This window comes from Petaurus breviceps, unplaced genomic scaffold (assembly GCF_028583685.1).
Source record: "Petaurus breviceps papuanus isolate PSGF00001 unplaced genomic scaffold, PetGlider_PUasm1.0 183, whole genome shotgun sequence".
NCBI lineage: Eukaryota > Metazoa > Chordata > Mammalia > Diprotodontia > Petauridae > Petaurus > Petaurus breviceps.
Window position 1 is genome coordinate 348,837 of NW_027185791.1, and position 27,762 is coordinate 376,598.

The window sequence follows — 27,762 nt, forward strand, 5'->3', positions numbered from 1 at the left end:
CCAAAAAAAATTTATAAAGGGGTGAGAAAGAAGATTACACTGGATACAAAGAATGACAGTTATACTTAGAGAATCCTAGAGGATCAAATAAAAAAAACTATTTGAAATTATTAACAACTTTAGTGAGGTTGCAGGATATGAAATAAACCTAAGTAAATCATCAGCATTTCTGTATATTATCAACAAAGTCCAGCAGCAAGAGATAGAAAAAAGAAATTCCATTTAAAATAACTATAGACAATATAAAATACTTAAGAGTCTACCTGCCAAGAAAAACCCAGGAACCATATGAACACAACTACAAAAGACTTTTCACACAAATAAAGTTGAATCTAAACAACTGGAAAAATATCAGCGGCTCATGGGTAGGCCAAGCCACTATAATTAAAATGACAGTTCTACCTAATATATTTATTTAGTGACATACCAAACTACCAAAAAGTTATTTGATAAAGCTAGAAAAAAAATAATAAAATTTATCTGGAAGAACAAAAGGTCAAGGATATCAAGGGAATTGGTGAAAAAAACATGTCAAGGAAGGTGGTCTAGCCATAACAGATCTCAAACTGTATTATTAAGTAGTAATTGTCAAAAAAATCTGGTACTGGCAAAGAAATAAAGTAGTGGGTTAGTGGAATAGATGAGGTACACATTACATTATAGTAAATGACCATAGTAATTTAGTATATAATAAACCCAAAGATCCAAATTTTTAGAAAAAAACTCAATATTTGACAAAAACTGCTGGGAAAATTTGACATAAACTAGGTATAGACCAACATCTCACACCATATATCAAGATAAGGTCAAAATGGGCACATGATTTACATATGAAAGGTGATACCCTACGCAAATTAGGAAAGCATGGAATAGTTTATCTGTAAGATCTATGGATAGAGAATAATTTATGACCAAAGAAAATATGGAGAGCATTACAAAATGTAAAATAGATCATTCTGATTATATCAAATTTAAAAGGTTTTGCACAAACAAAACCAATGCAATAAAAATTTTAAGAAAAGGAGAAAACTGGGGGGAAATTTTTGCAACAAGTGTCTCTGATAAAACTTCATTTTTCAAATATATAGAGAACTGAGACAAATTTATAAAAATACAAGTCATTTCCTAGTTAATAAATAATCAAAGGATACGAACAGGCAGTTTGTGGACAAGGTAATCAAAGCTATCTATAGTCATATGAAAAATTGTTCTGAATCACTATTGATTAGAGCAATGAAGATTAAAACAATTCTGAGGTACCACCTCATACTTATCAGAGTGGCTAATATGCCAAAAAAAGGAAAATGATGGATGTTGGAGGATATTTGGGAAAATTGGGACAGTAATACACTGTTGGTGGAGTTGTGAACTGATCCAACCATTCTGGAGAGCAATTTAGAACTATGACCAAAGGGCTATAAAACTGTATGCCCTTTGTTCCAGCAATACCACTGCTAGGTATTTATCCCAAAGATATTTTTTAAAAAGGGAAAAGGACCTATTTGTACAAAAATATTTATAGCAGCTCTTTTTGTGGTAGCAAAATATTGGAAATCAAAGGGATACACATCAATTGAGGAATGGCTAAACAAACTGTGGTATATGATTATAATAGAATATTATTGTACTGTAAGAAATGACAAGCAGGATGATTTCAGAAAAACCTGGAAAGACTTACATGAACTGACTCAAAGTGAGGTGACCAGAACCAGTAAAACATTGTACACAGTTACAGTAATATTGTACAATGAAGAATTGTGAATGATTTGGCTATTCTCAGAAATTCAATGATCCAAGGCAATCCCCAACAACTAATAATGAACCATACTATCTACCTTCAGAAAAAGAACTGGTATTATTTAAATACAGGCTGAAGAATGCTATTTTTCACTTTCTTTCATTCTTTTTTTTAATTCGTCTTCTTGTGCAAAATGACTAATATGGCATTGTTTTACATGGCTACACATGTATAACCTATATCTGATTACTTACTGTCTCAGGGAGTGAGAAGGAGAATGGGGGAGGGAGGGAAGGATAGAGTTTGGAACTCAAAACTTAAAATAGCAAATGTTAAAAATTGTTTTAACCTGTAATTGGGGAAAAATATATGTGTGTATACATGTATATGTATGTGTGTGCATATATATATATATGTATATATACGTTGTGTGTGTGTGTGTGTGTGTGTGTGTATTGAGAGGTATGGAGAGGATTGAACCAGATTGATTTTTAAGATTCCCTTCCTCAAATGAATTCTATATTAAGACTGCAGTTTTCACTTGGACAATTTTCTTTCACCACCACAATTAAAAAAACAAAAAACCTTGGAGAATTTCTATTCCAAAAGCAACATTCTTAAGTTCATGGCCTTTAATTACTTTCTGCATACTGAGCCTACTCTAAGACAATTCAAGTGCTCCACTAGTCTGAGGAAACTGGGGAATATGAATTTGTCTTTCAAATAAATCAGCACATCTTAGGCCTCCCCACCTCTTCTCTTTTTTTCTTTCCTCCTTGTCCTTGTTTTCAAAAGCTTTTATTAATCAGCCAATTTCCCCATCTCTCCACTATCTCTCAATCTAGTCTCTGTTCTGTCTTCCTCTTTTATGGCTTTAGTATTTCTCTAAATGACTCCTCATGCTCCTTTTACTTCCTAACTACTTTGCCTCTGGCAAAGGCCACTGGGCTCACCTCTAAAGTTCCCTCTATTAGAAATCACCCTCTATAATTCACTTCCTTCAAACACATAGTTAGTATATTAAAGACACTCTTGTTGAGAATCTGGCAGGGAAATAAGCTCCTGGAATGAGGAATAGATGGGACAGGAAGTAGGTAGAAGCAGTAGAATCAGAGGGTTAGTCCGGGATATGGTTTGTCAAAGCTATAGATCAAGTTCAGAGACATTTCTGACCTGTTGAGTCAGAGAGAACTCAAACTGAAGCAGTCCATTTCCCTGGCTAGCTAAACAAGGGTATGGTTTCTCTGATAGTGACTGAGATCTGTTTTATCCTCACAGTCATAAGAGAGATCTTGCATCCTGGATGGTTCTCCCCAGCTAGAAAAGGGGCTCTACCCAGAGATATTAATTAATATTCTAATCCTGTCTTCAGAAATATTTAAAGGGCTGTCACATGGACAAGTAAATAAGACTTGTTCTGTTTGTCCACAGAGGTCAAAACCTAGAGTACTAGGTAGACATTGAAAAGAGCCATGTTTAGGTTTTATGACAGGAAAAAACTTCCTAACAATCAGAGTTTTCTAAAAGTAGAAATGCCTGCCTCATGCAAAAGCTATTTCCCTAGTCTGGAGACAAGAAACCAGCTACTGCTCATCAGCAAATTGTTTGGAATTTTGGAGGAGTGGAGAACAGTGATGAATGATGAGCTTATAGGACTGAGATGAGTCCACTCACCTGCTATGGAGAGACTGTCAATGCTAGAAGATAACTTGGAAGATAGTGATTCTGACTGTACCGTATGCTCTAGAAGTAGCCTGCCAACCTCCACCTGAATGGGCAGTCCAAAGAGCCAGATTGAGGCTCCTACTTCTCCCTTCAGGGTACAGGGGGTAGCCCTAAGGGATTAGAACTATCACTTTAATGTTATAGTTCACTAGGTCTCACTTGTGTGTTTCCTTTCTAATTATCAATTGATATCAATTATTCAGTCAAACTTAGCTTTTAGAAAGGACTATTTACTAAGGTAGTATATTAAGAATAGTTGGTGTAAAACCTCCCCCCCCCAATATCTGTGGCACAATCTCCCACCAGTATATGCAGAGTACAGGAGAGACTGGCTGAAGCATAGAGACTACATGTCATAAAAACGGGGGGGCAGATAAGCATTTTATTAAGAATAAATAATTTAATAAGCATTGTACTAAGTGCTTTAAAAATAGTATGTCATTTTATCCTCACAACCTATATTATTAAGTGTTATTATTACTATGTTACTAAGTGTCATTATTATCCACATTTTATAGTAAAGGAAACTGAGGCAGACAGAGGTTAAGTTACTTGCTTAGGGTCATACAGCTAGTTAGTGTCTGAGACTGGATTAGAACTCAGGTCTTGATGTCTCCATGCCCAGTGCTCTATCCCCTGTGCTACCTAACTGCCTAGGTAGCTGGATAAAAGCAATAACTCACAGCTCCTAGTTACTGGAAGCCCTTTTCATTCCTTTTGTGAGGATAATGAAGTTCCCCTTAGACATGTTTAGCTCTTCTCCTGAGCTCTTTGGAGAGCTTGATTTTCCTCTCCTCATTGTCATTCTCATCTCCCAGTGCAGATACTACCACTAGATGTTGATGTCAAAAGGAAGGATACCACTAAGAAGATTGGAAATCCAAAATCCTACATATCCTTTGAAACTTAAAACTCCTCCTCTGGCCAAGGGAGCAGCAAGCAGATATCCATTGGATACTTCAATAGTCAGTTTATGTCATCCATAAGATCAGCATTGAGATTGTAGGCTGTAGTGCCAACACAATATTCACAGCACTGACAGCAGCTATGAATATGCCAGCATAATTCTGAATCATAAAATATAACAGACTCTCCATACAGAAGACAGAAGCAAAACATTTATTCAGATACCAGAAAGCCAAATCCCAACACCAGAAAGTCAAAGCCATCATAGCAACAAAGAAGTTAATATACCTTATCACTGCAGAGAGCAACACTATACCTTTAGCCTTCCCACACACAAACACTCATAAACCTAGCTGTCTCCTTGCCTGCATCCTCTCTCTCCCACCATACTAACTGCTCTGACTCCCAGCTTCCTGCTCCACCATTCAGCAAACTTTTCCCAACGCAGGCTCTATGTGGTTACATTCAGCCTATTAAGGGACAGGGAAGATCTTCAAATGACTATTGCCATTACACAGGCCTACACAGATTTAACTCTTGTTCACTCTAATATTCTGCTTGTGGAGGCTTCTTAAAGGAAGAAAAGATACTCATGGGAAACTGATATAGTCAGCATAGGTTGAGCTACAAGTGAGCAGGCCTGTGGATATTGGGTAGCTATCCATAAGCTCAGGAAGGCATGTCAAGAATGGCAGGACTATTCGACCAGTGACCTATCATCCTCTTTACCCGAGGAATCATAATGTAGCTGAAATGGATGCCTGCAGGGTATAAGGAATGTCAAGGGGTGCCCTGAACTTGACTTTTTGAGTTGCCGTATTTTCCAGAAATATTGGACCCACATTATGCAGAAGGTCCTAAACATGTCAAGGACAAAGCCCCTCCCTCCTTATAATGGGAATCTGAAGATCTTCCCTGCCCCTTGGCCCCTTGATAGGCTTGAGTGAATCTGAGAACCTTCCCTGATTTGAAAATATACTCTGCCCCTTAATAGGCTGAATGTGGTCACATGGAGCCTGTGATGGGAGGCTTGTTTTTCAGGAATGCCCACACCTTGTTACTTTGTGATTGGGCAGTGAGTCAAGAGGGTTGTGACATTCTCTGAGCCAAGAGAAGGCTATACAGACCCTGATGGGAGGTTTTGCTTTGGGGCTCACTTTGGGAAGAGTTGTGTGATTTGGCCAGATGAGACTCTGATGTTGGTGCTTCTCTCTCTGGTAACTAACTAGGTATGGATGTAATGGTCAGACAGCTGGAAGCCCTGGCTGGTAAATTGTGTTATCTTCTGCTGTAATTTCTGTTTGTATTCTCTGAAGTTCAGGGTGCTGACTTTTTCCCCCAAACTGGGTAAATGATATGTGTTTGATTGATTAAAGTAATATTGTTAACCCATTTTGAGTTGCTTTCCTTTAGAAAAGCAGATCTAAGAACCTGTGCTAGCAGCCATCCTGGGTATGCTAGGGTTCTTGCTGCTATACCCCTTGAGCTGACATAATTTGTTGCTTGTACCCCAAACTGTTTGGGATTCCCTGTGTGTCCTTGGGAGTCAAGACAGGCACTAATTATTCTGCACTAGGCTGAGAAATTGTTTATGCAGTTGGGACGCTTATAAATAAGCAGGCCATTTTACCTTCATTGTCTAGTAGTTCCCAAGGGAAAAAGGCGCTGCTTCTGCCATCTCCTTGCTCCTCTTCTTGGGGAGGGGTTTTGTCCTTGTGTCCCCACCTTTACTGCACCTTTCCCCGTTCCCTGCCACTCCCATTACAGGAGATTTCTGGTATTCCTTCCTTTGTGGCACTGTTATAAATATGTAGCCTCTATGTGGATTGTGAACGCTTTGGGTTCCACATGCATGTTCATTTCTCTCATAATAAATCTAGTTACAACACAATGTCTCATGGATTTTTGATATTGTTTTTAGTTAAAAGAAACAAGATAGAAATCCTCAGCATTCTCCTGATCCAAGAACTGGGGGCTATGGCTATGTCTAAAAAGACACTTTTGACCTTTGATCACAAAGGAGAGGGGAATGACATCTCAGTAGAATCAAGAAGTGAATAATCACAGCAAAACCGGTGAAATTGCCACCTCCCTAACCCTTATGTTGCTCTAGTCCTCATGCTAAACCTATATTCCCAATCCTCATGTAAGGGTTTATGCATTCTCCATATAAGCCATGTGTTCTCAAGAGAAAACAGTTCCTCTTTGTGTGTGTGTGTGTGTGTGTGTGTGTGTGTGTGCGCGCGTGTGCCTTAAATATAGCTGAGAGAGAACTTATCAAATAGAGAGAGAGACAGACAAGTAAAGAAAGAGAAAGAAAGAGGCCAATTTTCCTCTTCAGTAAAGCCCTTTCATATCCCCTCTGGAAAAATATAGGAAATATTAAAGACTTATGTGTTTTGCCATGCTGTGCCTTCTTGCTTTTAAACCCCTGTGAATGTAAATACAACATTGACATGCATGTTGGCATATGAGGGAGGGTCTGCATTATAACTAATGACAGATGCTTTTGTGACGTTATTGTGTGTATGCATACAATATTGTGGCAGGTACGTGTGCAGTATTTCTGTAAACCAATCTTGCATTTGGTAATAATACGCACCTCTAGTATATAAAGCCATGTATTGGTAGTGAGTGTATGCCCTCCCTATACCTACCAGTTGATGTAGGCCTGAACCCTTGAGGAAGAATGTCAATTTCTAGATTATTTAAGAACCATACACCATGGTCCTTGTTGAGACTATTTAGTATAAATCACTGGGGAAAGTACTTGAAAGAATAAAGTCTGAACTTCCTCCAGGAACTAGAGAGCAAATGAAAATTGGAGATATTAATGAATGTGCCCAAAGTAACCCAGCTGATTTGCTGAGGTCAGCAAATGTTTAACTAGAGGAAAAGCGTTAGAAGAGTTTTTCTGTCTCTCACCCCCTGAATGAAATCATAGAAGAGGCAGGTAACAAAGCGTTAAACAAAGTGCAAGGAGGTGCTTCTGCCCTGTTTCTTTCTTAAAAATAAAGTGTGAAGTTCTCTGGAGAATTTCAGAAAACAGCCACATACTTGGAAACTAAAACAAACAAACAAATCAAAAACCACCAGGAAACAGGATGTATTCTATAGGGAGACCTGGAGAGTAGGAAGCAGGAAGCAGCTTTCAGGGGCGTGACCTCTGGCAGCACAGAAGACAGCCGACTGGATAAAGGAAGAGCTAGCCCTCGCCAAAATCCGGCTAAGCAACCTCACCTGGGATCTTGCACCTGGTGGGGAGCAGCGTGGGAACGCCAGCCACTGGGCTCTTGCAACAGCAGAGGCATGAATTTTCCTGGTCACATGTGTTTCCTCTGTATGTGCCACACAACCAGACTATTCTAAATTTGTAGCTGCTCTCCCTACTAATACCACGTGTGTTTGTGGCAGAGGGACATGGTAGCTTTATGGTGAGAATTTTGTGTAGCTCCTGTTTTCACTATGCTATCTTAGTAAATGTCTTTGCTTTGAGCTAACTGGGTCCACAGGTTGACAATTAAATATAAATATTTTATAATAGTTTTTATTAGGAACTATTTTGCCTAATTATGTCAATGAAACTGATGAAATGAAATAGATATTTATGAAAAATACAAAATACCCATATTAACAAAATAAGAAATAGAGAATATCAACTCAGCATCAGAAAAAAAGAAACTGAGCAAACCATAAATTAACTCTAAAGGAAAATAATCCTGAGGAGAAGCTAGAAGGCACTGTGAATGGAGCACTGGCCCTGGAGTCAGGAGGACCTGAGATCAAATCTGGCCTCAGACACTTGACACATTTACTAATTGTATGACCTTGGGCAAGTCACTTAACCCCAATTGCCCTGCCTTACCCCCTCAAAAAAAAAGAGACCCTAAATTCAGATGGAACTACTAACAAGTTCTATCATATTCAAATAACATTAACTCTAATGTTACACAAACTGTTTGCAAAAATAGAGAAAAAGGGCATTCTATCAAATTTCTTCTTTGAGGAAGTATAGTCCTAATATCCAATCCAGGGAGAGATAAAGAATAACTAAAGACCAATATCTCTAATGAATAATGCCACAAACATATTCAATATGTTAGCAAAGAGAATATAATGGCATATTAAAAAGATCATACACTGAGCAGGTTGGTTTTATATTAGTAATACAGGGTTGGTTCGATATTAAGAAAACCAGGAAAATAAAGGCCATATTAATAACAAAACAAAATTATATGATTTTAACAACAGATGCAGGAAAAGTTTTCCACAAAATGCATCACCCCTTTATGTAAAAAATATTAAATGGCATAGGAATAAACAGTTTTTTTTCTTAATAAGATAAATACTTAAATAACACTTTTAAATAGTTATCAAAACCCAAAAGCTAGTATTTCTTTGCAGTAGAAAATTACTAGAAGCACTTTCAAAACAATCAGAAATAGCCATCATTGCCATAATTATTTCATATTATTCTAGAAAAATTACAATAAGTCAACCTAAGGAAATAAGCATAGAGACAAAAAAGAAACAAAATGACCCCTTTTGCAGATGATATAGTGATTTACTTTGAGAACTCTGAAGATTCAACTAGAAATTAATTGAAATAATTAATAACCAATAAAATAGCCTGATATAAAACAAATCCACATAAAAGGCTTTACCAACAACACCCATCAAGAAGAGATAGAAAAATAAATTCCATTCAAAATAACCAAATAAATAATCTGGGAGTCTACAATGGCTTAGGGTTTCTTCCTTATTCATGTAAACTCTTTTGGGCAGAGACTTTGTCTCACACTTCTTCCTTGGTCTCCCTGGAACTGAGAGGGGGAAAAAACATTGGTATTGCTGGATCAAAGGGTATTCACAGTTTGATTGCCCTTTGGCAACAACTATAGGGAGACTACATCTCCAACATTTATTTTCCTTTTTCTGACATATTAGCCAATCTGATAGGTATAGGTGTGTAGAGGCAACCACACTGGCATACCCAGGATGGCTGCTAACACAGGTTCTTAGATCTGCTTTCTTAGGAAAAATAGCTGTTTAAGGGGTCAACAATCTTTTAAAATTACATTCACTAGTTCAGGGGAAAAGTCAGCACCCTGAACTTCAGAGAAAATATAAGGAGAGAAATAAAGACCAACACACAGGGCTCGGACTACCTGAATCAAAGCAATATTGCTATACACTTTACATACATTCCTGGATTGAGAGAGCCTTTACGTCTGAGCAGTCGAGGAGCTCTGAACATACAGCCACTTAGAATCTTGACCAGATCCTTTTCATAAGCAAGCTACCCAAAGCAAAATACCAACTCAGAGTATATATACACTTCCCAGAGCCAGAAAACATCACAACCCTCTGTGACTCTGTGCCTGATTAGAAATTAGCAAAAGGTGTGAAAGCCTTCCTACAAGCAAGCCTCCCCTGAGCAAGTTTTCCTTAAAGGGCTCCACATGAGGTCTATTAATGGGCGGGGAAGATCTTACATCCCATTAACATTACAAAGTGGTACTTCAAAGTTTTTTTTTTAATTTGCCTTTCTCTAATCAATAGTGATTTAGAGCATTTTTTTCATATGACTATAGATAGCTTTGATTTCTTCATCTGAAAACTGTCTGTTCATAACCTTTGACCATTTTTCAACTGAGGAATGACTTGTATTATCAATTCTCTATATATTTAGGAAATAAGGCCATTATCAGAAAAGTTGATATATTTCTTACATAACAAATAATCCACTCTGCCTCCTCCTTTTACAGTTTGAGGATTCTAGAAACTGTCAGAGACATTATGCAAGGGCACACCATTCTAATTAGAACCTTGGAGATGATTTGGCTTCTCTGTACTTGGTATTTATTACATATACAGTAAGGCTAGGAAATTCCTACTGAGATACTCTAATTTTGATGACTCAGAACTGCCTTCTGTGTAGGCAGAAATCCTTCCCACTGTTAATTTTCTCTGCCCACTTATTCCTGCCAGCTGAGACTTAACTTGCCCCAGGCCCTGTTCTCCTCTGTTCTTCCTTTCCCCTGAGCTTTCTGTAACTTCTGTTAACAAACTTCTCTTTCTCTTAGGTCAAGTAATCAAGCATGCATATAAGAAGAACCTACTAAGTGTCAGGTCCTGGGATACAAAAACAAAAACTGTCTCTATCCTCAAGGAGCTTATAGTCTAGTTGGTGAAGGCCTGTATGTCCCTTCTGCAGCTGCTTCCCCAACTCAGCAATCATAGACTCCATGGGTCTATACTCCTAAAACTATAATAATCTAAGAACAAAATTTGTGTTCTTAAGGGTCAGCCTCTTACCTCTTTGCTTATAGTCCTTCTTGCATTTATGCCCTTCATCAGTTACCTAAAGAAAGCTGACGGCATGTTTTTAAGTGGAAGTCCCAAGTTCTCTTCTATGCTTTCATTTAGTTGTACCCCAGCTCTCTGGGTATCACAAATAACCTTCCTACCTTCTTTCAATTTCATTGTAACTTCAGTGTCCTGGGGCTTTCAGGATAGGGCATATGTGTTCAAGTTCTTTCTTGGCTACTGGTATATACTCAATTTATAGTTAGTTCTGTTATCTGTCTCTGGCTGGAAGTAACCACCTTGACAGTGGTCAAATGATAGGTCAGTGGATGGTTCTCTGCCCACACTTGGAATTTAACTTCACACACATAATCTTTGAATTTCATAATTACTGTTCATTATAGAGCCAAGAGTTCCAGTTTGTTAATAAGATGCCATCTTGCTGTCAATCAATCCTCTACAGGCAAATGCAACAGACTTTTGTTGGTATGGAACTGCTCTGAAACATTCCAAGAGGTCACTGATACAGGCATGCCTGATTTTATCACACTTGGCTTTATTGTACTTTGTAGATGTTGCCTTTTTTTTTTTTTTTTTTTACAATTTGAAGATTTGAGGTGATCCTTTGTCAAACAATTCTATTTGCTGGTGCCACTTTTTCCAACAGCATGTGCTCATTGTGTTTCTGTCACATTTTGGTAATTCTTGAAATATTTCCAACTTTTTCATTATTATTATAACTGTCATGGTGACCTGTGATCAGTGATCTTTGATGTTACTATTGTAATTGTTTGAGGATGCCACAAACTGTACTCATATAAGATGGTAAACTTAATTGATAAATGTTGTGTGTGTTCTGACTGCTCCACTAAAAGTCTCTCTCCATTTCCTCAGGTCTCCCTCTTCTTTGAGACACAACCATATTGAACAGCCACCCCAAATTTCACCAGCCACCACCCAGATCATTCAACAACCATCAACCTTAAGGCAAGACCCTCCACCAGCAAAAAAGATTAAGACTCACTGAAGACTTAGATGGTAGTTAGCATTTTTTTTTATCAACAAAATATTTTTAAATGTAGATATGTACATTTTTTAGACATAATACTATGGAACACTTAATAGACTACATTATATTGTAAACATAACTTTTATATGCACTGGGAAATCCAAAAATCACGTGACTTGTTTTATTGTGATATTCTTTTTATTGTGGGGGTCTAGAACCAAACCTGTAATGTCTCTGAGGTATACCTGTATGTAAGACCAAGGGCTTTCTTGGGTCTTCATAGGTCAAACCTGGTACATATATGAAATATTATGCCAAATCTTTAAAATCTTGTATGTATTTCCTATTCCAGAGGTCTCCAAATCCCTTCAGAGAGTTTAAGCCAATCTAACCTTTCTTGTTCTTCTGATTTTAGTTTTTCCTGATCATATGCCCCTGAGTGGGATCATTGACAATGGCAACATAATTCATGAATTTAATCTGATTTTTTCAATGAATAAAAATCTATTTTCTCTTCCTCCCATCTTCTCCCAACCTCCATTGAGGGGGAAAAAAACAAACAAACAAATACATAAGATCAAGCAAATAAATTCTCACATTGGCCACATCCAAAAACATATGCCTCATTCTGTACTGTGAGGTCATTGCTTCTCTGCCAGCGGCTTGGCCACATGCCCTGTCATTGGTCCTGTGGGATTATTGTGTTACTGGGTTTTTTTTTTTAAGCAATTGGGGTTAGGTAACTTGCTCAAGGTTACACAGCCAGTTATTATTTCTGGGTGTGGTGCTAAGTATCAGAGCCCGGATTCGATCCCAGGTCATCCCGACTCTGGGGCCGGTAATCTTACTCTCTGTGCTACCTGGCCAACCCTGTGTTACTGTTTTAATCAGATGTCATTGTGTTAAACAGAATTCTTAATCCTTTTAAAGTCTTTACAGTTGCTGCTATAATAAATTGTTCTGCTGATTCTGCTCACTTCATTCTGCATTGGTTTTTACAAGTCTTCTCAGGTTTTTCTGAAACCATCTCTTTTGTCATTTCTTAAGGCACAGTGGTATTTCATCACGTTCATATAGAATAATTTGTTCAGGGGGGAAGGAATGGAAAAGATGTTCTAGGTACTGTTGTAATCACTTCACAAATATCTCATTTGATCCTCACAATAACCCTGGAAGGTAGGTACTGTTATTATTCCAATTTTGCAGTTAAGTAAACTAAAGCAAACAGAATTAGGTGACTTGCCCAGGTCATAGGGCTAGTAAGTGGCTGAGGTCAGATTTGAACTCAGGTCTTCCTGACTCCAGGCCTAGTGCTTTATCTACTTCATCATCTAATTGTCATTCCTAATTGATGAACATTCCCTTACTTCACTACCAAAAAAAATCTGTCAGTATAATTACTAAGCAATTTGTAATAATAGACACTGAATTTTTGAAAAGTTCTTAATTCTTGAAAGTTCTCTGGACATGGCCAAATAAGGAGCACATCTACCTTCTCTGCATTAATGTTTACTCCTTCCTGACATACTCTGTGACCTATATATTGATAGAGGCTCTGCAAACATTACTCTCTGGACACCTTCCTGCTTGATACTTTGCTATCTGGATCAGAAAAAAAAAACACCCTGGAGGACATAACTCTTTCACATCCAGAATTTTTGCCCTGGAGCCCCACTTTCCTGATAAGTGAGAACTTCATGGGACCCAATACATCTAAGTAGAATCCACCTGTCTTCACTTTATTTCTTGCCATTTTCTTACTTGGTACCTTCCTTGACAGACTAGATACCATGTCCAGAACTTCCACCTGGTAGTACCAGTCTCTTAATTGTTGCCTGGATCACATGTCCCAATAAATTTGAGCAAGCTCCAACCATGCTTTACTTTATTTCCCAGCCTTCTTCTTTCTGGCTTCCTTTGCTTCCCAAAGCAGACACCTTGCCCTAGGGGACTTAATCTTTTCAGGTCCAGACCTTCTCCCTGAAGCACATTGTCCTCTTGATTGGTGATAGGCTTCAACTATGCCTCCCTTCACTTCTCACCCATCTTCTTGTCTCTGTACTACCCCTATCAGAAACTATAATCTGGAGGATTTAAATCTTTCACATTTAGAATTTCTTCCCTGGAATCCTGCTGTCCCAATTGATGAGGGCTCACGTTATCTAAGCAGGCTTCAGACATGCTTCACTTTATTTTCCATTCATCTTCTTGCTGGATGCCTTTCCACTGTGCTGTTACCCCACTCCCCCTTCACCAACTTTCTTTCCACTTCTGAAACCATAATTAAATACTGTCATTGTAATTCAAAAAGGTATGTGAATCTATTCCTCTAGTGTTCTAGTCACCATCCTTGCGTAAGGTTGGGTGATGTGTATGCTGTTGTTTTATTTTGCCAGTGTAGATTATTTACATCCACATGGTTTTGTCTTGAAGAGGATGTAGGGGAGACAATAGACATCTCCAACAAGTCTTATCCCAACCCTTTGTCAAGGATGGAGGAAGGAAAGCAGGAAATTGAGACCAGAAGCTGGCTCTCCTCAGAGAGAGGCTTTGCTGGGCTAGGTTATATCTCTTTGCTCCCTTAATATTATTAGTCACTTTGGGAGGAGGACCTGTATGTACAAAAATATCTATAGCAGCTCTTTTTATGGTGGCAAAGAATTGGAAATCAAGGGGGTGCCCATCAATTGGGGAATGGCTGAACAAGTGGTGGTGTATGAATGTAATGGAATACTACTGTGCTATAAGAAATGAGGAGCAGATGGACTTCACAATAACCTAGAGAAACTTATATAAACTGATACTGAGCGAGAAGAGGAGAACCAGAAGAAATCTGTACACAATCACAGACACGACGTATGTGTGACGACTAACTTCAATAGACTGGGTTCCTCTCAGCAATGTAAGGTTATAAGACAAGTCCAAAAGACATGCAGAGAAATAGATGTGGAGTCTGAATGCAGACTGAAACAAACTACTTGCTCTGTTTCTTTTTCTTGTTTTGTTTTGTTTTCTCTTTCCCACTGATCATTCCATCAGTTATAATCTTTCTTTACAACCTGACTAATGATTCATGTGAAGATATTTGTAGATCCTATATTTGAGTGCATACTGCCATGGCGGGGGACAGGGAGGGGGGAAGGAGAGAGAGGGGGAGAAAATTTGAAACTCAAGGGACCGTGCAGTTGAATGTTGTAAACTAAAAGTAAATAAACAAATCAATTTTAAAAAAATAAATAAAAGCAAAATAACACAAAAAATATATTATTAGTCACTTTACACTTCAATCATTTTAGTCGATCTGATAGGTGTAAAATGATATCTCAAGGTTGTTTTAATCTGCATTTCTCTAATCAATAATGATCAAAGCATTTTATATGATTATAAATTGTTTTGATTTCTTCATTGGAAATCTGCCTGTTTGTATCATTTGATCATTTTTCAATTGGGGAATAATTCATATTCTTATAGATTTAACAACTTTATATATTTGAGATATGAGACCTTTATCTGAGAAACTGTCTATAAATTTTTTCCCACAATTTTCTGCTTTCCTTCTAAACTTGGCCATATTTGTTTTATTTGTAGAAAACCATTTTTAATTTAATATAATAAAAATTATCCATTTTATACCTAATGTTGCTCTCTATCACTTGTTTATTCAAAAATTGTTCACTTATCCCTGATAAGTAATATGTTCCATGTTCTTCTAATTTTCTTGTAAAATCTCTCTTTATATATGTATATATATATATAGAGAGAGAGGTTATATATATGTATATATGTATGTATATGCATGTATATGTATGTATATAGGTTATATATCCATTTTGACCTTATCTTGGTAAATGGTGTAAGATATTGGTCTGTGCTCAGTTTCTGCCATACTGCTTTCCAGTTTTCCAACAATATTTTTTTTATTAAATAATGAATTCTTATCCCAAAATCTTAAGTCTTTACACTTGTCAAATACAAGGTTATTATGTTTATTTAGTGCTGTAAATTGTATGTCTACTGTATTCCACTGATCTACCTTTCTATTTCTTAGTTGGTGCCAGATAGTTTTGATAATTACTGTCTTACAATACAGTTTAAGATCTGTATTATATATTATAGAACTACATGCCCTGAGGACATTCTCTGCCATTACTTGTTTCTGTTTCCTTCTGGTCTTTAGCAGATCCTGCTTGGGTGAGCCAAAGTCCAGGTACTGAGTCTTATCTTGCCGTTTGTTAATACCATTTTGAAAAACCAGGAATTGGTTTTTCAAACTAATTAATGCTGACATGATTAAGATATTCTCTGGGTCTGGACATACATCTCTTACTATTGACACAGACAAACTCCAGGCTCACTCTGATGTATCCCAAGTATGAGAAGTTCTTGCCACTATGTTCTTAGAACTCTAGTTGTTTGGTAGGTAAAGGATGGAATGTGTGGGATAAATGAGAGTGAGAATTTGAGAATGACAGTGAGGTTGTCAAGCTGCAACACCAAACACAAGCAATTTCTAGGTTCAGATTACAAGCATAATAACTCTCCATTTATTCAGTAACAGATTAAGGCAAAACATTCACAGAAAAGAGAAAAATCAAAATACAGGGTAACTCAATCATTTAGTGAGTTCTCAGTTCAATTGCAAAGTACAAAAGTCAAAGGACTCCACCCCTGGGTAGTCTCAATTAGAGATTGGTTTCCAATCACAAACAAAGTACATTCATTTGGTCAGTCACAAAACACAAAGGCCATCCACCCCTAGGTCACAACTAGGTTACAATATCATCACAGCATTCAATACCCAAGGAGAGGTCTTTTCTTCATCTTGACCCAAGGCAAGTTCTTAGCAGTTTCTATTCCTGGGAAGACAAGGCTTAACAAAGACACAACATAGATACACATTGCTAATGTCCTCATCAATTCTCTCTCTGCCTGTGAAATCAACCTAGACCCAACAACAAGGTTTGAGGAATTAGCACAAATCATCAGTACAGTTCCAGGACCTCTGAAAACATCAACAAGACCCTCCTCCAGGATTTCTGGAAACATACAACAAGAAAATCCTCTTTCAGGGCTTCTGAACCCACAGCAACGCCCCAGGACTTCTGCAACAACAGCAACATCCTCCATCAGCAGAACGAATCTGACAAAGTAACATCAAAACAGGCAGACCAAATACCAGCACCACAGTCATGATTCCTCCCTGTTCAGTCCTCAGTTCTCATTTCTCTCTCTCCAGCAGTAGCAGCAGCCTCTAGATTGTGGCTCCAAGAAGTTCTTCTGGCCTCTCTCTGCTTGGGCCTCTCTCTCTATCCACAACCCCAGCTCCTCCCAGTTCAGCCCCCTCTCATCACATCAACAAGTCCATCCCATTTGTGGGATTCACAAGCTCTGGGTCTTAACACTTAATCCAAAAACCAAGCCAATACAAGGGGATCTTTAAATTCCATTACCATTTCACAAGCCTGGGTACCTGGGAGCCATACCAGTGCCCTTGAGAGAAATGGGAAAGTACAGAACAGGGAGGGTTTTGAGGGAAAGATAATTAGTTTTTTTGTGGGCATGTTGGTTTGAGATGCCTATAGGACATATAGTTGACAATGTCTAAAGACAGTTGGTAATATGGGATCAGGAAAGAGAATAAGGCTAAATTTATAAATCTATAGGTTACAAAAAGGTGATAATTTAATCTACATAAGCTAATGAGGTCACTAAGTGAGATGGGATAGAGGTGAAAAAGAAGAGGATTCTAGGAGACAGACTTGGCAGAAACCTCATGATGAATGGACATGACATGTATGGGGAACCGGCAAAGGAGACTGAGAAATACGTCAGACAGGCAGGAGAACCAGAAGAAAGCAGTGCCAGTGAAACCCAAAATCTAGAGAGGAGACAATATCCAGGAGGAGATAATGATAAACACCGTTCAAAGCTACAGAAAGGTCAAGAAATATGAGGATAGAGGAAAAACCATCAAATTTAGCAACCAAGGGATCACTTGTGACTTTGGAGGGAATTGTTTTAGTTAAGTGACACAGCATACGGGACCTGGAGTAGGAAAATCTGAGTTCAGATTCAGCTTCAGACACTTATCCAGCTGTGTAACCTTTGACAAGTCACTTAACTTGTTTGCTTCAGTTTCCTCATCTGTAAAATGGGGGTAGTAGTAGTACTAGTTTAGTCCAGTTAGTACTAGTAATACAGTTAGTAATAGTAATAGTCCAGGATTGTTGTGAGGATCAAAGGAGAGAATTGTAAAGCATTTAGCACAGCAGCTGACACATAATAAGTCCTTTATAAACGTTAGCTATTATTATTAAGGCAGAAGTCAGATCACTGCGGGTTTACAAATGAGTAAGAGAAGAAATACTCCATGTAGACAGCTTTCTCCAGGAGTTGAGTGGAGAAGGAGAGGAGGGAGATGGGACAATAATTAGTGAGAATGGTCAGATCAAGTGAGGGTTTTTTAAGGACAAGGGTGATGTGAATAAGTTTGTAAGCAGCAACAAAAATGCTGTTGGGAGGTGGTTAGGAATTTCACAAAGGTGGCATTAGCATTTTCTGCATCAAAAACCTCACAAATCCAGTACACACAAATATTAAAAATCTGTGGGGTCTGAACAATATATTTCCAATATACATACCACACACTAGACTGGTCTTTTGAGGCTTTCCACACAATTACCATGGTGACCCACCTCAGTGTCTTGTCACCATGTATCCTATCAATAGCATGTTTTAACTTGGACCCAAAGGGCCACTCATTTGTTGGATGGGGTTTCTCCCCAGGAAAGAACCATAGTTTTCCACATTGAGTACCTTATATTAACGATGGCACATTCCACTGGGGCATAAGACATCCAAGCTTAATATTATGCCCTGGGGAGGGTAGTGACCTCACAGCATCTTCGGCTGCTCTTTGCCTCTCAGCTGGTCTTTCCTTCCAGGTCAGTTCTTTTAACCCATTTCCAAGTACTATTCCTTCCCTGATTAATGAAGATTTAACTCTCTGTAATATTTTCTCACTTTTTCTTTGTGCCTCATCTATGGGGAGCCTTCTAAGCAGTTTCCAACTGCTGAAACCTTCACTTTACCAGGAATTTTAGTCTTTTTTCTCATCTCCTATTCGGTTTTCCACATCTCCCCAAACTGTCTATAGCGGCCAGCAGAATGCTCTCAATATTCTTGTCACTTATTCATGAGGCACTCCTTTAATTAGGAATTCTCTGTGTGGCTCTAGATTCATTGCTAGGCACCAGTATTCCAAGGCTAAAATATTCGTATCACTCATATCCGCCTTCCCATTTAAACATGTAAAAGTTATCTCAAAGAGACTGGCCTGACTTGTAAAGGAAACACACCAGAAAAATGACTGTCAAATTATAGTCTTAAACAAAAGAAGAAATAAATACTAGAATCTCTCCAGTGGGTTCCAAATGAATACAGCACATACTTACTTATATCCTGAGAGGAGACCTCCCACAACATAACATGTCTAGAGCTACCCACCAAATTTAGTACATACTTGTAAGTACAGGCTAGTTGGGGGGTGAGGAAGGCAACTAGCTCAGGTTCTAAGGTACTCTGTGGGTCTGCACTCCTAAAACTATAGTCCATGCTCTCTTTACTAGACAACAGTAGAAACAATTAGTTCAGGCATTAGCTAAGAAGGCATATTAAGAACAGTAGCTATACAGTATTTTTCCCCATAAACCTAGGGCACACTTGCCACAAATACACATATTGTCAATTGGAAGAATAGATGCAAACTTTGATTATGCTTGCAGTGAAGCACAAACACATGTTAGCCAAGGCAGTTGCTGGCACTCCAGACCCTGATGTTCTTTCTCTTCCCCTCTGTGGGTCTCTCCTGAGCAAGTTGTTCGGCTGACTGCCTGGGTCTGGCTTTGCTTTTTTCTGAAGCACAATTATCAATCACCAGGTCTAGTAATCTTTTTTTGGGGAGGGGGGGTCTCTTTGGAGGGGAGAAGGTAGGGCTATCAGGGTTAAGTGACTTGTCCAGGGCCACACAGCCAGTGAGTGTTAAGTTTCTGAGGCTGGATTTGAACTCAAGTTTCTCCTGATTCCAGGGCCAGTGCTCTACTCACTACACCACCTAACCAGCTGCTCCTAGTGATCTCTTGAAATGGCTTCTTGTCCCTGATGGGCTAAGACTGTATCTCCCTAAAGAGTATGTCCTGTTTTTTCAAAGATCATATCCTTGACCAGCCGACAGTTACCTGTTCTCTAAGACCTGGTACTGCTAAACCTCCTTCCTTTGCAATTTTTTTTATTAGTTCCTTTGATATTCTTGACCTTTTGTTCTACCAAATGAATTTTGTTATTATTTTTTCTAACTCAGTAAAATGATTCTTGGTTATTTAATTGGCAATGAATAAGGTAAAATTGTCATATTTATTATATCGCCCTGTGTCCCCATGAACAATTAATATTTCTCCAGTTATTTAAATCTGATTTTATTTGTATAAAGTTTTTTTTTAAATTTTATTCATATAGTTCCTGAGTTTGTTTTGGCAGGTGTACTCCCAGGTATTTTATATTGTCTACAGTTTTTTCTCTTGGAGGGCAGTTGGGGTTAAGTGACTTGCCCAAAGTCACATGGCTAGTTTTGTGTGTGTGTGTGTTAAGTTTCTGAGGCCAGATTTGAACTCAGGTCCTCCTGTCTCCAAGGCTGGTGCTCTATCCACTGCACCACCTAGCCACCCCTGTCTACAGTTATTTTAAATGAGGTATCTCTTACTATCTCTTCTTGCAAGGTTTTATTGGTGATATATAAGAATGCTAATGACTTATGTGGGTTTACTTTAAATTTTGCTACTTTGCTAAAATTATTGTTTCAACTAACTTTTTAGTTGAGTCTTTAGGATTTTCTGAGTGTATCATATCATATCATCTGCAAAAAGAGAGAGTTTTATTATCTTGTAGTCTATTCTGATTCCTTTTATTTCTTTTACTTCTCTTGTTATTGCTAGGATTTCCAAAACAGTATTGAGTAATATTGGTGACATAGGGCAGCCTTGCTTCACTCCTGATATTACTGCGAAGGCTTTTAACTTTATATCCATAACAAATAGTGCTTGCTGAGGTTTTTAGGTAAATGCTTTTTATCAATTTTTTTAAGGAAAAATCAATTTATACCAATACTTTCAAGTGTTTTTCATAGGAATGATTGCTATCCTTTATCAAAAGCTTTTTCTGCATCTCTCAACATAATAATACGTTTTTGGTTACTTTTATTATTTACATACTATAAGCACTTATGTTAATAGTTTTGCTTATGTTGAACCCTCCCTGCATTCCTGGTATGAATCTCACTTGGTAACAATTTACAATCTATGTAATATATTGTTGTAATCTCCTAGCTTGTATTTTATTTAGGATTTTTGCATCTAATGAAATTGGTCTGTAATTTTCTTTCTCTGTTTTTGCTGTTTCTGATTTAGGTATCTGTATCATATTTGTTCCATAAAAGGAGTTTGTAGGACCCCTCCTTTTCCTTTTATTCCATACTATAGATACTTCAAAACGGTCAAAGGTCTGTGCTAAGATGATCTCGCATATAATCCTAAAAAAATTAATTTCAGTGTCAAATCATGTGAAGAGTAGTAGTAAAGCATATTTTAAGAGTATGATAAGTATAAAAAGAGTCCTGAAACCGTATTTACAGTGGTATGGGGAAGGAGTAATGGGGAGTTAGCTGGAAGAATAACGGAGTAGCAGCAATTCTAAATTTCCGAGCATGAAGAAATAATCTGTAATGCCTATAATTGGAAATTGACTGTGAACGTTAGTTGAAGACTATTCAAATCATGGGGTTAATTAGGTTTCCTCTCTTTTTTGCTAACTAATCTAAGCATGAAATGAAAAAATTATCCATCCCTGGGTAGAGATTCCTAAATCTGTATGTAAAGAGTAGCATATCTCTTCAAGAAAATAACAGAAATGGAACTCAATAAAAATACAAACCTCATGTGGTGGGAAGAGATGTTGCTTTTATTCTAAATCAGTTTTTGTTCTCTCAAAGGAAATGCTAATAAATGACAGAGTTTCAGCTTGAGGACCTCCCTCTGGAAGATAAACTCAGAGGTTACTGAGTTGGCAAATATCCTCTTGTTATTTGAGAAAAACAGCTGTATTACTGTATAGGAGGAACACAGAGACTGTAATTATGCTAAAAGTGGATCTTGCAGCAGTGAATATAAAGAAGAAACTTGGAAGCTCTCGCCTACATTAAAAGACAGTATTTGAAAGGAGGCAATTAAAGAAAACAAAATTGCAGAATTTGCCCAGCTTAGATATTTACTATGTTGTACTAACGTTTTTTTAAAAGGACCAGCAGTCTAGTTTTTTGGCACTGTGTTTTAGGTAAAGTGGAAATGATTGAAAATTAGTCCCTAAATAGTCTTCCCTCATTCAGCACTATTACTGTGCTCCCCCCGACCCCGCCACCATCTGTTTAAAGCAACTTTTTCATTATATGCTTAGCAAAAATATATAAATCTACTAGGATTTTTATATTCTTAAAACATTTTAACCATCTCTTTCACTAAAGCCAAAAGGAATCACTCTTGGTCCAGGCAAATTCCTTCTTCACTTCCTTGCTGCTAGCTGGTTATACTGACACTTTGTTTTCTGTTCCACTGCTAAACCCCAGACAGTCTGCTATATCTTTCCAACCCCAGTCTCTCCAACTCAACCAACAGAGCTCATTATCTTTTTTTCCCAAACCACCCATCTTCCAAACTTTCCCATTTCTATTGAAGGCACTACCATTCCTCTAGGCACCCAGGTCTTATTTCTCTCCTTCTGGCAATCAGTTACCACATCGTACTATTTTTGTTTTCACATCTCTTTCATCTGATCCCTTCTCTCTACTCATAGTGAAAACATCACTACAAGTTTCCATTTCTTACCCAGATTACTATACCTGCCTCCTTCCCAAATGGAATCCCTCTCTCAAGTCTCTCCTTGCTCCAATCCATGATCCACACAGCTGCCAAAATGATTTTCCTTAGGTAAAGGTGAAACATAGCACTCACTTCCTAACAGAGAAGTAATGAACATAAAATGGCTAAAGAGATATATTTTCAAATGTGACCAATGTGGTAATTTGTTTTGCCAGATTATACAGCATGTATTGGGACCATAATTTTTCAGCCTTTTAAAAAATTTTCCTAGAGGACAGTGAGGTGGACATATTAAAAAGAGAAAAATATTTACACTATGTTACATTGCATTTATTTCAATATAATTTGTTGCTATGCAGTAGAGTTGCTCTGAATTACAACTCAAGCACAGATTCACAAAGTCAGAGAGGAATAATGAAAATAGGATTCAGTGTCTTGCTACTAAAAAAAATCTCTTTATTTTCCAACACACTGACTTAATGGTATTGATATTAGAGTTGCTGACAATGAATGGGGAGTAAAGAAGTATAGCACAAAGATTTAAAGTAGACATCATTGTATTTGTTTTTTGGAGTGGGCAGGGCAAGGCAATTGGGGTTAAGTGACTTGCCCAAGGTCACTTAAGTGACTTAAGTTTTGCTATAAGTGTTAAGGGTCTGAGGACCTCAAGTCCTCCTGACTCCAGGGCTGTTGCTCTATTCCCTGTGCCACCTAGCCACCCCCACCATTGTATTTTTAAAAATCATTGTATTGCTAAGACACATATGGTATGTAATAATTTTAAAATATTTTTAAATTAAATTTTATTTTTAGTTTACATCATTCATTTCCACAAAATTTTGAGTTAAAATTTTCTCCCCATATTTCCCCTACCTACCACCTCAAAACAGCAATCTAACTTCATACCCCTTCCCCCAATCTCCTCTCTCCTATATCCTCCCCCATCCCCCTTCCAACTTTCTGGTAGGGCAAGATGGATCTCCATCTCCCAGTGCCTGTATATCTAATTTCCCAGTTTCATGTACAAATAATAATAATATTTTTTAAACATTTGATTTTAAAACTTTGAATTCCATATTCTTTCCCTTCCTCCCTCGCCACCCACCGTTACTGGGAAGATAAGCAATTCAATATAGGTTATACATGTGTAGTAACACAAAACATTTCCATACTGGATATATTATGATAGACTGACTATAGTTCCCTCCATCCTATCCTGCATCCTGTCCCTTTTCAAAAATGTGTACTACTAACAACCCTGCTCTCTAACCTTCCCTCCCTTCTATCATCCTCCTCTCATCCCCTTTCCTCCTACTCTCCTGTAGAGCAAGATAACCAATTTAGTGTGTATATCATTACCTCCTTAAGCCAAGTTCAATGAGAGTAAGGTTGACCCATTGCCTTTTGCCTTCCTGTTCTTCCCCTCCATTATAACAGTTTTCCCTTGCCTCTTCTGTATGAGATAATTTACCCGATTCTAACTCTCCCCATCTCCTCTCATTATATTCCTCTCTCACCTCTCAATTTAACCTTTTAAATATCATCCCTTCCTATTCAATTGATTCTGTGCCCTCTGTCTATGTATATCTGTACACATATATACTTACATTCATATATGTATTCATATGCACCTAAACCCTCCTATATAGAATTGTATATGTATACACACACATATATACACACACACATTTATATTCCCTTCAACTATTCTTATACGGAGAAAAGTTTCATAAATTACAATTATTGTTTTTCCATGTAGGGATGTAAATAGTTCAACTTTGAGAAGTTCCTTATGCTTTCTTTTCCCTGTTTATCTTCTCATGCTTCTCTTGCTTCTTGTATTTGAACGTCAAATTTTCTATTAAACTCTGGTTTTTTTATCAAGAATGCTTGAAAGTCCTCTATTCCATTGAATGACCATATTTTCCTCTGAAACATGATACTCAGCTTTGCTGGGTAGGTGATTCTTGGTTTTAATCCCAGCTCCTTTGATCTCCAGAATATCATATTCTAAGCCCTTTGATCCCTTACATCAGAAACTGCTAGATCTCCTGATTGTGTTTCTACAATATTCAAATTGTTTCTTCTTGGATGTAATATTTTCTCTTTGATCTGGGAACTCTGGAACTTAGCTATAATATTTCTAGGAGTTTTCTTTTTGGGATCTTTTTCAAGAGGCGATTGGTAAATTCTTTCAATTTCTATTTTGCCCTCTGGTTCTAAAATATCAGGGCAATTGTCCTTGAGAATTTCTTGAAGGATGATTTCTAAGTTCTTTTTTTGATCATGGCTTTCAGGCAGTCCAATAATTTTTAAATTATCTCTCCTGGATCTATTTTCGAGGTCAGTGGTTTTTCTAATGAGATATTTCACATTGCCTCCTATTTTTTCATTTGTTTGGAAGTGTTTTATAGTATCTTGATTTCTCATAAAGTCATTAGCTTCCATTTGCTCCAATCTAATTCTAAAGGAATGCTTCTCTTCAGTGAGCTTTTGAGATTCTTTTTCCATCTGGCAAATTCAGCTTTTTAAGGCATTCTCCTCATTGGCTTTTTTGGCCTCTTTAGCCATTTGAGTTAGTCTATTTTTTAAGGTGTTATTTTCTTCAGTCAGGTTTTTGACTCTCTTTTCATGATTTTCTTGCATCATTCTTATTGCTCTTCCCAATTTTTACTCTACTTCTCTTACTTGATTTTCAAAATCCTTCTTGAGCTCCTCCGTGGCCTGTAATCAGTTCATATTTTTCTTGGAAGCTTTTGGTGCAGGAGTTTTGGTTTCATTGTCTTTCTCCCATTCCATGCTTTGATCCTTTTTGTCCCCAAAAAAGGAATCTAAAGTTGGATTGCTGTGCTTGCTTTGCTTCCTTTGCTTGCTCATGTTGCCACTCAATTACTTGAGTTTTGAGCTCTTTGCCACAGTAGAACTCTGCTTCCAGAGGGGAGAGCATTGTCCCAAATCTCTGGGATTTTCACAGCTGCCAGAGCTATTAGGAGGGCACTGTCTTTACAGCTCCCACACAGTCTGGCTCACTGGTAACACACCTCAGGACCACCACCCAAGACAGCGATCCAGCCCCAGGCAGGTTAAAACAAGAGTGATTACCCTCTGAATGGTCTTTTGGCTCCCCTACAATCTGCAGTCTGGGAGCTCTGAAGCAGCCATGTAGAGGTGGCTGCACGGCTGCCGCACCTGTGCTACTTTTCGCTCTGGGGGCAGAGGCTGGAATACCCCTCCATCCTCCTCAGTTCTAACAGAGTTCTACACTGACCTTTTGCTTTGTCTTTGGCATTTATGGCTTGATATTTCTGGAAACTACCACAGCTGCTGTTGATCCACTCTCCTGCTGTCCACTCCAGCCACTACTGGTTGGGGCTTCCCTGGGGTTAAAACTGTGGGCTCAAGTGGGGCTGGGCTCAGCTCCCAGCACCCTGCAATGGACCCTTACTGCTGGACTATCTGGCTGCCTTCAGTGGGAGATTTGCTTCTTTCTGTCACTTTGTGGGTGCTGCAGCTCTAAAATTTGTTTAGAGTCATATTTTATAGGTATTTGAGGTGGTTATGGGGGGAGCTCAAAGAGTTTTCCTGCTCCTATTCTGTCATATTAGCTCTTCCCCTTGTAATAATTTTTTAAAAAATTAAATATAGGGCAGAGTCAAGATGGTGGAGTAGAAACAGGACTTCCACAGAGCTCCTGCTACCACCTCCTCCAATTCATGTAAAGGGTGACTCTAAACAAACTTTGGAGCTACGGAACCCACAAAATGAAGTTAGAAGAAGCTAACCTCCCACTGAAGACAGCCTAGCAGGCCAGCAGGAAGTGGCCAGCACAGTGTGTTGGGAGCCGATCCCAGCCCTGAGTCAGCCAAGGTTTTAGTCTCAGGGCAGCCACAACCAGCCCCTGACTGGAGGGATTTCAGATCACTAGCAGCTGTGGTGGTTTCCAGAATTATCAACCCATAGATGCTAAGGACAAAGTGAGAGGTCAGTACAATGTGGAATTTGGGACCTGGGAATTTGAGAGTGCGGTCCAGCCTTTGCCCCCATGGCGAGAAATGGCTGAGGTGTGGCAGACATGCAGCCACTGGCATATGGATGCTTCAGAGCTCCTGGCCTGCAAATTGTAGGGGGTCCAAGAGTCCAGTATGAGGGGTACTCTCTCTTGCTTTAACCTGCTTGCATCTGGATCACTGTCTGGAGTGGAGGTCCTAGGGTGCGTGACCAGGGTGCCAGAGCTTGTGGAGGCTTCTGAGAGGGCAGCCAACTAACAGCTCCAGCAGCTGAGGAAAACCCCAGTGATTGGGATAAAACTCCTCCCACTGGTAGCAGAGTTCTAATGTGGCAAAAAAGCTCAAAAGTGAAGTAATTGAGTGGCAACATGAGCAAGTGAGGGAATCAAGGCAAGCACAGAGGTCCAACTATGGATTTCTTTTTTGGGGACAAAAATCAGGGCATGGAACAGGAGGAAGACAATGAAGTCAGAATTCCTCCACCAGAAGCTTCCAAGAAAAGAATAAGCTGCTTACAGGCCATAGAGGAGCTTAAGAAGGATTTTGAAAACCAAATAAGAGAAGTGGAGGAAAAATGGGAAAGAGAAATGAGAATGATGCAAGAAAATTATAAAATGAGAGTCAACAGCCTGACTGAAGAAAACAACACCTTAAAAAATAGACTAACTCAAATGACAAAAGAGGCTCAAAAAAGCCAATGAGAAGAATGCCTTAAAAAGCCAAATTTGCCCGATGGAAAAAGAATCTCAAAAGCTCACTGAAGAGAAGCATTCCTTCAGAATTAGATTGAAGCAAATGGAAGCTAATGACTTTATGAGAAATCAAGATACTATAAAACAGATCCAAACAAATGAAAAAATAGAAGGCAATGTGAAATATCTCATTGGGAAAACCACTGACCTGGAAAATAGATCCAGGAGAGATCATTTAAAAATTATTGGACTACCTGAAAGCCATGATCAAAAAAAGAACCTAGAAATCATCCTTCAAGAAGTTCTCAAGGAAAATTGCCCTGATGTTTTAGAACCAGAGGGCAAAACAGAGGTTGAAAGAATCCACCAATCACCTCCTGAAAAGGATCCCAAAAAGAAAACTCCTAAAAATCAAGATCAAGGAGAAAATATTACAAGCGTCCAGGAAGAA